We start from the raw sequence: 15,021 nt of genomic DNA, 5'->3' as shown, positions 1-15,021 counted from the left end.
TCCGCTAGTCACTTCTACGGTACCACAATTTAAACATATTACTTTCTATCGTATCACAGGTATTATCTCGCATCCCGCTTTAGTCCAGTGTCTAAAATGAAGAGTGACGTAAACTATCCTCGTTTTGAAATGTAGGGCAAACCCATTTTACTAATAATATTACTTGTTTTTCGCAACGGGCATATAACGAGGTTTTGAACCAATAGTAGTATACGAATAAGGAATGTTAACCGATGTCAATGTACCAGGAAAAAGGTGCTATCATGAAAGTTATCATAGCTACATCATTGTTGGAATTATCGTAAATACTTACATAATGGCGATTTCCTGTGGTACGCAAACTTGGCTGACACCTTTTATTTCGTCCATCACCTGCTGATTAGTTTTTTTATAATTAAACCTTATTTCACTGTCTTGGATAAATTATTCCAGGAAATCCAACTTGGTTCACTCCCTCGAGTTTAATTCGTTTTTGCAAATATGTTCTGAACAAGATTATTTCGTGTTGTTCTTGATATAACCTATAGACGAGTCGGAGGGTTAAGTAATATAGAAACTTATATCACTACCATATCTTGCACCAAGGGTCGAAATCTGAACTGTAACTACGTCCAAGAACGAGAAACTCTATTGTTAAGTTATCTTTCTTAAAACTATGTGTAATTTAAAAAGACAGTTTTCGATGTCTTCACCGTTTTTTTTCTAAATTGGGTTCACTCATCAAATCCTAGAGCTTATAAGCAGGAGGGTCCCTCGTTGTGTTCTGAACTATTGTGAATATTTACCCGGCATAGTTGGCTTGGTAATTCTTTTCGTTATTAGATTTATTCTGGATAGTACGAACCAAGTAACCTATTCAAAAAGGGAAGGAGACATGGGGTGAAATTTAATTTTTTCTGTATTATTTCTTCTAGATTATTTAGAATTTGCATTTAATAGATTTTAGGAGGTTGTTGCTATAAGCATCCAAATTATCTGGTTATACGTCAATATTTAGTGCAAAATATTCTTCCGCCCTATTTTTCTTCTCCGGACCCGGTTTTTCGCGATGCTCTTCGCCATTGGGAACTTTTGACGGAGGCTGTTTTACCTTCTCCAGACCATTGGCGTCATCAAAGAGTATGGGAAGGACCGGTTAATGACAGTACCGCGAAGCTTCTTTCCAATGGCGCAGTCAATGATCGTGATAAAGCATGTCTTCTCTCGGTTAGCTCGAACGAATCCGGTTCTTGCCTGAATGCGCTTCCGTCGTCTTCTCTCGGATTGCGGTCGGTCTGCGTTTGGGGGCCTGCATTTGCGTGCCTCACACGTGTAATTGTGGTGCCTAGGTCGACTCTTACGGGACACACGGCCTGAGCTGTAAGAAGAGTTCCGGACGGCTTTCAAGGCACGGCGCCGTTAATGATATTCTTAAACGTGCTCTGGTTTCCGCGGGTGTTCCATCCATTCTGGAGACGACGGGAAGCAGCCGGATGGAATGTCGTTTGTTCCATGGACCGGCGGAAAATCGTTGGTGTGGGACTTTACCTGCACTGACCCTTCGGCTCCGTCATATTTGGCGTCTTCGTCTGCAGCCCCTCTCTGGGCCGCCATCCAGGCTGAGTCGAAGAAAAAAACGTAGTACTCCGGGCTTGAACACCGATATTTGTTTCAAGCAGTGGCGGTAGAATGTGTCGGCTCCTTCGGCCGCGACGGTTTGGCTTTGGTCCATTCTATTGGTCGTCGAATTCGGGAAGCTACCGGGGAGCCGCGTTCCACGTCGTTTTTGACTCAGCGGATAGCAATCGCGATACCGCGGGGTAATGGCGCGTCGTTGTTGAACACTTTTCCACCCGGCACCTCCCTCGCGGAATATCTTTATTGCCTGTAAAGACATTTTTTTTGTTCTTCTATGTATTTTGAAACGTTTTATATATTAAATGAATGCCAATTATGAAATATATATATATATATATATATATATATATATATATATATATATATATATATATATATCTTTGTGTATCTTTTTCCATAAAATATCGAAACATTCGAGACTTCAATGTTTGATTGAATTATTCTCTGGATTTTAAATCAAGACGTTACGAAAAAATTGATACCTTTACGTTTGAACTCCGTTGAAATTCTTAACATAGAAACTCATTACCGTGGGCGATATGTTACTTTAATAGATTTCAATGCCTATACCATCGTAGGTCCTTTTTTATCTTGAGTAGATACACCGAATGGGTATTTGCTCAGTATTTCGATACAACATACAAAATATCGGTATCTGATATTGGGCTCTACCAGATCGAGCTTCTATTATTATTATTATTATTATTATTATTATTATTATTATTATTATTATTTAATTTATTGATGCTCAAATATACAGTTAGTGTTACACATAGTATTGCATCTTACCGTTGCCACATAAGCAAAATTGCTTGTGCGTGGCTGGGAACATAATTATACAATTACTAATATATAATAATTCCTATTAGCCCATTATTAAGGATAGTTATAGATCTCGAGATGAGCAGATAATAATGACAGTAAAAAATCAAAGAACAATATTTCTAAAGTTACACAAGTCATCGAAATTAAAAATCTAACATATTGTATAACTGATCAATCTCCATGTTAATTAGCCAACTTATTATTTCCTTTTTAAAAAAATTTACATTTGGACTTAACTTAATCTTTACATCCAGTAAATTAAATAACTTTGGTCCTAAGTAGGCAGCGTGTTTTTGACCAATACTTTTAAAGCACCTATCAACAACAACATTTCCAGATTCAGTGTTACGCGTACAATGTATATTGTTATATAAAATATCACTTTTAATTTTATAAGTATATAATAAAATTTCCTTTGTGTATATTTGTCTTACAGTGAAGACCTTGAAGGTATTATGTAATATGTTACGGCTTTCAAGGAAATATGCTCGTACAGAGACTCGTATAATTTTTCTCTGCATTATTTCAAGTGGTTCGAGAATAGAATTATACGTACCACCCCATCCCAGAATACCATAGCATAACATAGATTGAACTAGCGCAAAATACACAATCCTAAGCCAAACCACTGAAAGGAAATTCCGAAGTATATAAAATTTATGCAGTATAATACGACATTTTTTGGTAAAGTAATTTATATGATTTTTCTATTTCAGGGTGCTGTCGATAATTATTCCCAAATATTTTATCTCATTTACCCTTTCTAATTTTAGACACTTATAGAAAAGCGGATATATTTCGTCTTTTTAATGTTTAGCCCAGCAAACACAAACACGTCCTATGGACATCCGATAGACGTCACACTTGGATCTTGCCTTCGTCCGTAGGACATCCCAAAATCCGGGGTTGACGTCGGTTGGACGTCAAAGGACGTCCAAATGTCCGGTTTGTCTATAGCCGTAGTACGTCCCGGGGACGAGTTTTCGGACGTCCAACGGCGATTACGGCGGTCGTCCCCTGGATGTCTTTCTATAAAACCTAGAGATGTCTTTGGGCCTTTAATTTGGTTCAATCATGGCTCAAAAGGGATGAAACAAGGACGTTCATTGGATATCGTATTCTGAACAAATAATTTAAAAAGCCAAACTTGATATTAAAATTTTCTTCAAAACATTAAAATACAATGGAAAAATCCAGCAACAAGTGTACAATTTGATTGTAATAACACGAACTCTGCAAGTATTAGCAGTTAACATATAAATTTCGAACTAAACTATGAAAAATTAAATAAACTTCCTTATACAAATGTAAAAAAACAATCAAATTAATTTTTAAATCAGAAGCAAAATAAAACTAAGCCATTTAATACTATTCCTTAAAAAAATTAAGACTATCGGATGAAAAATGTACTCTAGAAATTACTGTTTCTCGAAGCTTAATTTTAATATCTTTCCAAATCTTACATTTGGAATTACAATTTAACTATATAAATTATCACAGTATAAAATAAAGCTTTAGGCGAACCGTTCAGTGAGAGTAATGAATAATAAACTTAAAAAGTTAAATTAAAACATGTACAGGTCCAAAATGAACTTTAAAAACAGCGAACCTTCCCTAACATTCGGAGAATTCAACGCAAATCTTACTTTTGGAATTACAATTTAACTATATAAATTATCACAGTATAAAATAAAGCTTTAGGCGAACCGTTCAGTGAGAGTAATGAATAATAAACTTAAAAAGTTAAATTGAAACATGTACAGGTCCAAAATGAACTTCAAAAACAGCGAACCTTCCCTAACATTCGGAGAATTCAACGCAAATCTTACTTTTGGAATTACAATTTAACTATATAAATTATCACAGTATAAAATAAAGCTTTAGGCGAACCACTCAGTGAGAGTAATGAATAATAAACTTAAAAAGTTAAATTGAAACATGTACAGGTCCAAAATGAACTTTAAAAACAGCGAACCTTCCCTAACATTCGGGGAATTCAACGCAAATCTTACTTTTGGAATTACAATTTAACTATATAAATTATCACAGTATAAAATATAGCTTTAGGCGAACCACTCAGTGAGAGTAATGAATAATAAACTTAAAAAGTTAAATTGAAACATGTACAGGTCCAAAATGAACTTTAAAAACAGCGAACCTTCCTTAGTTTTGGAGAACTCAACGCAAATCTTACTTTTGGAATTACAATTTAACTATATAAATTATCACAGTATAAAATAAAGCTTTAGGCGAACCACTCAGTGAGAGTAATGAATAATAATATTAAAAAGTTAAATTGAAATATGTACAGGTCTAAAATGAACTTTAAAAACAGCGAACCTTCCCTAACATTCGGAGAATTCAACGCAAATCTTACTTTTGGAATTCCAAATCCAATATATAAAATATAACAAAATGAAATAAAGCTTTAGGCGAACCGTTCAGTGAGAGTAATGAATAATAAACTTATAAAAGTTAAATAGAAACATGTACAGGTTCAAAATGAATAGACTTTGATCAAACATATTTTCTTCCTACCTCTGTAAAAGACACATTAAAAAACCGAGTTAAAATCATTAAAAAAATCCAACAGTTTTTTAATAAAATACTTACTCTTATGATATATTATCAGCAATACTAGAGATTACTGTGTTATAATCTTTAACGTTTGTGTAGAACGCATTATGGACTTTATGGTGACCGATTCCAAACTATCGAGTAATGGCGTCGTACAAAAGAAACTACAAACTGGGCTACCAGATATTTTAAAAGTACTTTAGCTCGGCCAACTTAGATCAGCTTTATCGCAGTAATTGGCTGTGATTGTAGAAATTTATTCATCAAATGAAAATAATGGAAATAAAAATTAAGAAAATAATAATATAAAAAATATAAAAATTAAGAACAGATATAATTAAGTAGTTTTGATTTAATACGTAATTTCATTAATTCACGTTAAATTAACTCGTAAATTTAAATAATAATATTCTTAATAAAATTAATATTTTGTGGTTCATTAATCATTATCAGCTCAAATACAAATACAGGTGATAAAATTTAAAATTAATTGCTGATAAACGCACCTCTAGATAGCATTGATGGACGAAACATTTTGGACGAATAGTGGAGATCCATGCGACGTCGATTGGGCTGAATATCGGATGTCGCGAAATTGGTTCTACGAGGACTAAAATGGGACGTCCGTTAGTCGTCCCGTAGGACGAATTTTGGACGGGACCAAGCCGGGCTCTAAGGACCATGCTGGGACGTCCCAGGGACGATTTGTGTTTGCTGGGAGGGTAAGTAGATTAGTATTTAATATTTTATAAAATGTAAGTATATCGCTTTGAGCTTTTTCGAAATCTTCCGACCAAGAGTAGCCTTCGCATAAAATAATTGTATCGTCGGCGAAAGATATTACTTTACCATTAATTTTTATATCACACAGATCATTCATATAAATTAAAAATAATAAGGGGCCAATAAGCGTTCCTTGGGGAATACCATACGCAAGTAATTTAGGATCACTTTAGGTCTGGGAAATCCTTACTACTATTTCGCGGTTATTTAAATAACTCTTAAACCAATTAAAAGCAATACCCCTAACGCCAATTCTTTCTAGTTTTTTTAACAGTATAGAGTGTGAGACTGTATCAAAAGCTTTCTTTAGATCAAGAAATATCCCTATTATTTTCTTATTCTTATCTACAGAGTGATACAGCTCCTTGGTAACATTAAAAATTGCGTCACCGGTACTTAAGTTCTTTCTAAATCCATATTGATTGTTAGAGAAAAAATTAATATTCTCCAGAAAGGGTTACAACTGCTTTTTCATTATTTTCTCGAACAATTTAGAAATATTACTTAGTAAGGCAATTGGCCTATAATTTTCAATATCACTCTTGCTGCCAGATTTTAAAATGGGGACTATAATTGTTTTTTTAAATATACCTGGGAAAATACCAGATGATAAGGAACGATTAATAATATGAGCAAGTGGTGTAGAGATGTAATTCTTTAAATATTTAATTGTTTTAACATCAATGTCATCGTGACCTTTGGAAGTTAGATTTTTTAAACTAGAGATATTAGCTTCAATGTCTTTATGCGTGACAGGACCAAAAAAATACTACGCTCGGAAGACTGTATGCTATCAATATAATTGTCGACATTTAAGTTATTAAATTTATCGAATATAACCTGAGCAAGTGTAGGACCTACCGAAGAAAAATACTCGTTAAAAATATTGGCGACCTTTTTAGGTTCATCTTTGACTAATACTTCTTTACCATTTTTAGTTATTTTATCCAAATTATCACGTTTTTTAATTCTATTAGTAGCACTATTTACAGTCTTCCATATTAACCTTGGGTCGCCACTATTATTTTTTAATTTTTTCTTTAAAATAATTATATTTAATCGTTCTAATCAAGCTGTGTAATTTATTACGGTATTTATAGAATAATATGAGGAAATTATTAAAGGGCTCCCTATGGATTATCTTTGCTAAACTGTCTCGTTTACGAAGAGATGTTAATAAGCCATTTGTTAACCGTGGTTTAAGTTTATGTTTTTTGTGGGGAATTTTTATCTGACTTTGAGTAGTTGATAAGTTCATATTTTTACGTAGAATGTCTATAAAAATATTTCACGCTTCATTACAATCACTCTCACTTGTCACCAGCGACCAGTTTTCTTTTTCAATATTATTCACCAGAAGCTTGTAGTCAAGATATTTACTTTGAATTTTTGTTGTATTATCCCTAGGAAATTCGGTAATAAGTAGATCGGGAATATTCAATATTACTGGATAATGGTCAGTAATTACAGTTTCACCAATATATGAAAAAATGTTTTCTAAATTAGCATTACGGGTCTTCAAAAATATATGGTCGATACAAGTAGTACTAACATTTGTAACTCTTGTAGGGTTATTTATAAAAGAAATAAACCCATACTGATTAAGAATTGTTAAATATTCGGATACAGAGGACTCGTTAACATTCAAAAGATTGATATTAATATCTCCTACCCAAATTACGTTAGAATAATTTGAGAAGGTAGACAGATTGACTTCGAACTCATTTAAAAAATCTAAAACTTTACTATTAGGGGATCTATAGCAGTCAATTATACGATACGGTGTATTATTTGGAAATTTAACATCGATTATTTTTGTTGTTGCAGTGGCTAAGTTTATATCAATTTCGTTATACCATAAGTCACTTTTTACATAGATTATAACTCCATCGTTTCTATTTTTATAATTCTCAGAATAGACAACGTTATAGCCATCTATATTAAAAGAGTCAATATCGGTAATATTAAATGTCTCTGTTAAAACTATTATGTCTTTCCCATACACTACCATCTTGATTCTTCGGAAATTTTATCTCACTGGTCTGTGTAACTTCTACGTATCTTGTTGTTTCGGATAATCTTAAAGGCGGCTGCACACACAAGAGGCGAATCGAGCAACAAGATGCAAAATTAAAAACTCTTGGTTTTGCACACGCTTCACTTCTTCTTGCGGGAGCTTGGTTTTTGAAACGATGCATGCGCGCGTGCTCTTAATTTGCTTTCGAGATTTGTGTGGATCATCCTTTAGTCCCTTCACCCGGGCGACAAAATCAAGTCCATTTACCCCCCCCCGGTAACTACCGACGTTCTTTTAATTAAAATTAATTTCTTATATCGTAAGAGATAAGGATTAACGTTCCGCGATTGAGATAATCAGTCTGATATTTTATCACAATCACTGAACGGTAATCGCCAAGATTTCCCTCTGCTCCCCCTTTTCCCCTACCCAATCGCCGGAATATAATCGCCAAGATTATCTCTGCTTTCCCCCTTTCCCCGCTCCCCAATCGCCAGAATTTGTTATCACCACCATATTTTATATCTCAATCGCGGGATGGTAATCGCCAAGATTTTTCTGTTTTCCCCCTTTCCCCGCTCCCCAATCGCCGGAATTTGTTATCACCACCATATATTATATCTCAATTGCGGGATGGTAATCGCCAAGATTTTTCTGCTTTCCACCCTCCCCAATCGCCGGAATATAATTGCTTACACCCCCCGTTCTCCAGACTTAGTTTCAATCGTGCAGATTTCTGGAGGATGGACTTTACCCCTCATTACCCCTCCTCCTGTCTTTATCGCTTCCGACCCCCTTAATTTCTAATCTATAGGCAATAAAAACAAGTTATTTAAATTTAATTTATTTTTAGAGTAGAACTTTGTTTACATGATTACGTAAAATTGGTTTTATGACTAATTCGACTTTTTAAAAATCCGTTTAAATCGTAATTTATCTATATAATTTTAATTAATTCGATCTTCGTAAGGGATATAAACAATTTCATTTAAAGGGTTGAAACGAACAACCTTCTGCAACTTGTATAAATAATTTAATTATAAGTTCTAACTTACGTATTTGTAGTGTCTAACAGCAGTACCATCTATCACATGAGGGACAGTCACAATCGTCGTCTTCTTCAGGTACAGGTGAAATGCATTTGTTAGCGACAGTAGTTGCTTTTGGCGTAGGTGGAATGCCCCATTCTTGCGAGAGGTACTTTTTTCAGATGGTGAATTATCCCTCGACGGACAGTGTGGGAAGGATATGGCATGTTAAACTTCTGGTACGTCTCCTGAATCCCAGATGCCTAAGATTCCATGGCACTTATAATATCGTACATCATCTCCACGTTGAATGTAGTAGAATCCAGCCTTCGCTAGTTTTTCTTTAGTGACGTGTGGATGTTTCAAGTCGATTTGTTTCATTTTCCATAGCTGATCTAGACACAATATTTTCTATAGTTTCAAATGATACATTCACTAAGCCTACATGCTAAACCTAAATTTATCACTAAGCCTACTAAACCAAATTTTCTCAATATGGTTAAATTTCTACGCTTATATTCTCAATAAAAACGCTTTTTCAATATGCAAATTGTTTGGAAAATATATATATATAGTTTACTACAAAATAAAAATAGTTACTTACTTTCTACGCTAATCTTACCCCATACAGGACCTAATTTAGGCCTAATTTTCTCTATTATAAAAGAACACCTAAAAATTCCATTTTAAATATAGAAACTTACTATTTGCTCTTTCACTGTCGGAAATCCTTAAGCCTTGCGTGGAATGTAATTAATTTATTTTCCCCATTTCAATAAATAAGATAACAGTGATAAATAGTTTGTGGGTATAAAAAGGGGTTTATTATTAAAAATGTGACATAGTATTTAGAAAGTTTCCCATTCGGATTGTTTAAAAAATATTGCACTGGAGTTTTTTTCTTATTCTTATCATAAGTACTAAAGATAAAGTTCATTACCAGTAAATTGCTAAACTTGTATTTCATTTCATAATAATATACCAGCTAGAATTAAAAGGTCTTAACTAATTTTGAAAATGAATATATTCATATGCTTATAAAGTTTAAAATTATGTTCCATGGTTATTTTCCAATAATTAAAAGTTTTATAAAAGACTGATACTTCATGGAATTAAAAAAAATATTTACAATTTGAAGCTTTGGGACCGCGGTCCTTCCTCAGCTAGTCAATAATACATTCATATGCTACTGATAATAAATACTTCGAGTGTAGTAGTAGTAGGATTTTAAGAGAAAAAAAAATATGGTAAATCAATTCTTTTATTTAAAAGGTTTGAAATTTCTTCACTTGTGATGTTCCATCAAACAATTCCAACATTTTCGATGTAGTCTTACTCCTCCGCGGCATCCCAAAAATAATTTTTTTTCTTCAATATCGAATCGGTTAATCTGAATACTACAAGAAAGACAGAAAAAGAGATGTACTTAACATTTTAGGTCAATCTAATAAAAGATATTCATTTGTTCTTAATTGTTTCTAATAAAAGTATGGAAAATGGAGAAATTTAAAACATAAAAAATAAGCTTAGATTTAAGTTTTATGGTAATTAAGAATAACTATTTTACCATCGGACCCAAAAAATAGCTTCGATAGTTAAGAAGCAGTTTTCAATAAAAGATAATTGTAGATAATCGATCTTCAAAAAAGAGTCATCCAAAGTTTAGAAATGATTGTTTGCATAAACAACAAAATTTCTATTATAATTTATTTATCATTGATAATAAATTATCCGAGCCGAAAATAATCACGTATCGTATGTGGTTTTTCCTAGAAAATAAAATTTCCTCTCCGATTATAATCACGTATCGTAGACTTAAATAAATATATTCGATGCTTAATGGTTTTTACCGGTTCATTTTAAGTAAGGTTTTGAAAGATAAAACGTCAATCTATTTTAGGCCTATTTTCGCCTGTAGAAGTGTTTCAACATAGTTTACTATAAAATAAAAATAGTAACTTACTTTCTACGCTAATCTTACCCCATACAGGACCTAATTTAGGCCTAATTTTCTTTCTAATATAAAAGAACACCTAAAAATTTCATTTTAAATATAGGAAAATAATGTATGAAAATAGAAACTTACCATTTTATCTTTGACGGTCGGCAATCCTTAAGCCTATGTATTGGAGTTTCTAAACACCAATGTTAACAGCAAAGCCTGCACTACACTAAACTGACGAAACTAATAAGAAGTCATAATACATTAATTAAAACATATTATGAGTGAATACTGTACAAGATGGAATGACAGAATATAATGTGACTATAATACATATATATAATATATATATTAGGTTAAAAAATAATAAACAAGATTAGCAATAATTAAAAAGAATATCTTATTTACATTTAACATTTTAACCTGTTAAAAAAACGAAACGGGAAAAAGACGATAACGTTTCTAATCTTCAACACTCGCCCTCGATGAAGACTTTTTCATGGTAACGTAGGTTGAGGTTTTGACGAAGACGAATGAAGACTTCTGCGGACAGAGACTTGGTGAATATGTCCGCTAGTTGTTCTTCACTTGGGACATACATGACGTTGATAATGCCCTCTTCAACCAGTTCACGATCGTAGTATTGACGAATACTAATGTGTTTCGTTCGGCGATGAAACTCTGGATTTTTAATGAGTTTGATGGCTTTTGCGTTGTCGACTCGTAGTGTCGGGACATGATCGTCTACGACACCCAGGAATGATTTAACCCGTTCAATCCAGACGACATCCCTCACTGCTTCGGTGGCAGCTACCAGCTCGGCCTTTGGGGTTGATAGGGCAACGGATTGTTGCTTTCTGCTCGCCCAAATGACTGGAGTTGTACCAATTAGGCATAATACTCCAGACGTTGAACGTCTCGTCTTTTCGCAGCCAGCATAGTCAGCGTCGCTGTAAGAGTTGGTCGTCATGAAGTCGCCTGCCTTGAAAAGGAGACCAAGTGTTGTGGTCCCTCTGAGATATCGAAAGATTCTTTTAACCCAGTTCCAGTCAGCGACTGTGGTATTGGCCATGGCTTGCGATGCTCGATTTACAGCGTATTCTATGTCAGGTCGTGTTCCTGTGGCTGCGTATATGAGACTTCCAATGGCTGAGGCATACATGGTTGTTGACTCGAAACTCTCTTGAATCTGATCGGTCGTGTCTGAACTGCCGGTGGGAGTTTTTCAGGGTTTGCAGTCTTGCATGTTGAACCTCTCTAAGACTTTTTCGACATAGGCGCTCTGGTGTAGAAATATGGATCCATCTTTCAACGAATTGATTTTCAGGCCAAGGTAGGTTGACGCTCTTCCTGTGAGGATTTCGAATTCGTCACTGAAATTGAGGAGGAACTCGTCTACCGCTTTGATTGTGCTTCCAGCGATCAGATCATCATCAACGCACAGGATAAGGACCAAAAAATCTTCGTTGGTTGACCGGATATATAAGCATCGATCTCCATCAGCACTTTTGAAGCCATGGTTACGTAGGAACTGGTCGATTCGCTCGTTCCAGCATCGTGGGGATTGCTTGAGACAGTACAGACTTTTCCGTAACTTCCAGACTCGTCCGCTACCGTCGTCGAAACTTTCGGGTTGGTGCAGGTAGATTTCTTCGAATAGTTTTCCATGAAGAAATGCGGTCTTTACGTCAAATTGTCTAAGATAAAGATTTTTCTTGGCGACCAGACTGAGAAAAATTCGTAGCGTCTCGAAGCGAACAACTGGTGCGAAAGTCTCATCGTAGTCGATACCTTCTCGTTGCGTGTAGCCTTTTGCTATGAGCCAGGCTTTATATTTGATGACAGTACCATCTTCATCATTCTTCGTACGAAAAATCCAACGATTTCTGACGATTTTCCGACCAGGCGGAGGATCGACCATCTCGTAGACATCGTGTTTCTTCATTGCTGAGAGCTCATCTGACATTGCCTTCTGCCATTCAATGGATTCGCTACATGAACGTGCTTCTCTTGCAGTCTGTGGTAAAGTATCACAGATCAGGAAAGCTTTATTTCCTGGATGACAGGTATGGCATAGCTGCACTCTCTTGAGCGTTGAGCGTTCTCTGAGTACCGGTCCACTCTTCTCAGAGAGGTTGTCTGACATATAGTCAGAGACTGTTGCCTCATTGTGTCCGGTAGCCACGTCTTCCGACGCTTCGACGGCTTTGGTTGTCTCGTCGTTTGAGTAGTTGGCAGCTCTGGATGGCACGCCCTTTGGTACATTAGTGGCTCTGGTTGGTCCGTCTTTTGATGAGTTGGTGGCTCTGGTAGGCCGGTTTTCGAAAATTAAATCATCGGTCAATTGCTCGCCCTGGCTGGAGGACTCCCCAGAGACCGGAATCCAGGATTCAGAAACGCACGTCTTGGGATTGAATTTGACATCTCGAGATCTTAGTACATCGTCCAGCTCTGGAACATAAACTCGATATCCGTCTGCATTTTCTTCATAGGCAACCAGGAAACCTTTATACGCCTTCCGAGACAGCTTCTTTCGCTTCTCTTTTGGTATGTGGACAAAGCACTCAGTGCCAAAGACACGCAGATGCTGGATCGATGGGTTTGTCTTCCCTGTCAACAATTCAAACGGCGTCTTCCCAGCAATGCATGTAGGTGCTGTTCGGTTCAGAACATAGACGGCCGTGTTCACCGCTTCAGCCCAGAGTTTCGGTGGTAAGTCCGATCTGGAAGGCAACATGGCCCTTACAGACTCCATAATCGTACGATTTTCTCGTTCAGCGACCCCGTTCTGTTCGGGCGTGTATGGCATGGACTTGCGGTGATGTAACCCTTCTTGAGACGTCCATTGACGGAACTCTTCGTTGATATATTCAGTTCCATTATCCGTGACCAGCTCTTGTACTGTGTGATTGCGGGCTCGGCAAAAGGCAAGAAAATCTTTGAAACAGTCGACGACTTCGGATTTCTTCGTTAGGAAATATACGGCTTGAACACTGGAATACTCGTCTTTGATAAGGAGGTAGTATTTCTTCCCTTACGTGGACGGTGTTGGTGATGGTCCCCAGAGATCTGAATGGATTCTTTCACCTGGTTTCGTAGCCTTCTCCAAACGAGTGCCGTAACTGTGCCTAGTCATCTTGCCGTAGATACACCCTTCACAGAGCTTGTCAGACGTCTGGTTTAGAACTTCGTATCCGAGTCTCCGTAACGCCGCTGCTACATGCCATTTATTCTGATGACCCATGCGTTCATGCCAGACTTGGAGATCTGCTTTCCGGTCATTTCTCGGATCTGCTGCGATGTGAGCGGAGAATGATGGCTGCATGACTTTGATATCCAGACGATACAGACTCTCGACCTTGCCAGGTACACAAAGGTTCCTTTTGCCTCCGACAACTTCATAGAGACCGCAAGAATTTGCTGTGACCTTGAACTCCAGATTCTTGTTTCTCTTCATTGCGCTTTTTAGCGAGAAAACATTGCAGGCAAAGTCACGGATGTGCCAGACATTGTGGACTACCTCTTGATAGAGTTTCTTTCCGATCCGGAACTGAATCCTTATGTCTCCTTCACCATCCGCTCTCATCTGAGTCTTGTTTCCAATCTGAAGAGTCGCTGGAGTAGCGAACTTGCGGAAGTTTAGGAACTGTGTGGCGTCGTTCGTGATATGCTCTGTAGCACCCGAGTCAAAGTACCATGCTGCTTCAGACGATGAGCAAGCAACGAGACCGTTTGCTGCGATCAGACCCCCAATGCTGGTGCGATTACTTTCGTCAACGCTCGTCCTTGTAGGAGTTTTCCTTTGTCCTCGACAGTCTTCTGCTATGTGACTTAACTTTCGGCAATTTGTGCATTTAGGCTTACGTCTCATGCCTTTCGTCTCGTTTGATGAGTGACCGCGATGACCTCCGGCATTGCGTTTCGCCATCAGACCAGAGGAATCTCTGAAAGCGTCACCTTCTCGAGTTGCACGGCCAATCAATAAACGTTCCAACTCACCGACCGTCTGTGTTTCGGTTGGCAGCGTGTCCCAGAGCATACCGAATTCTCGATACTCATGCTGAGGTAGAGACTCGAAGATGCAGGCAATCATGATGCAGTCGTCGAGTGTTACGTTCTTCTCTGTCTGTGCCGTTGACAAGATGTCTGTCCAGAGAGAACACATCTGGGCAATGTGGGTGGCCATGTCTACGTCTGGGGACTTCGTAGTTCGCATAAGTTGCGCCAGAAGC

This window comes from Leiobunum rupestre, chromosome 4, assembly GCF_980474605.1.
Source record: "Leiobunum rupestre chromosome 4, qqLeiRupe1.1.hap1, whole genome shotgun sequence".
NCBI lineage: Eukaryota > Metazoa > Arthropoda > Arachnida > Opiliones > Sclerosomatidae > Leiobunum > Leiobunum rupestre.
This window is presented reverse-complemented; position numbering follows the sequence as displayed.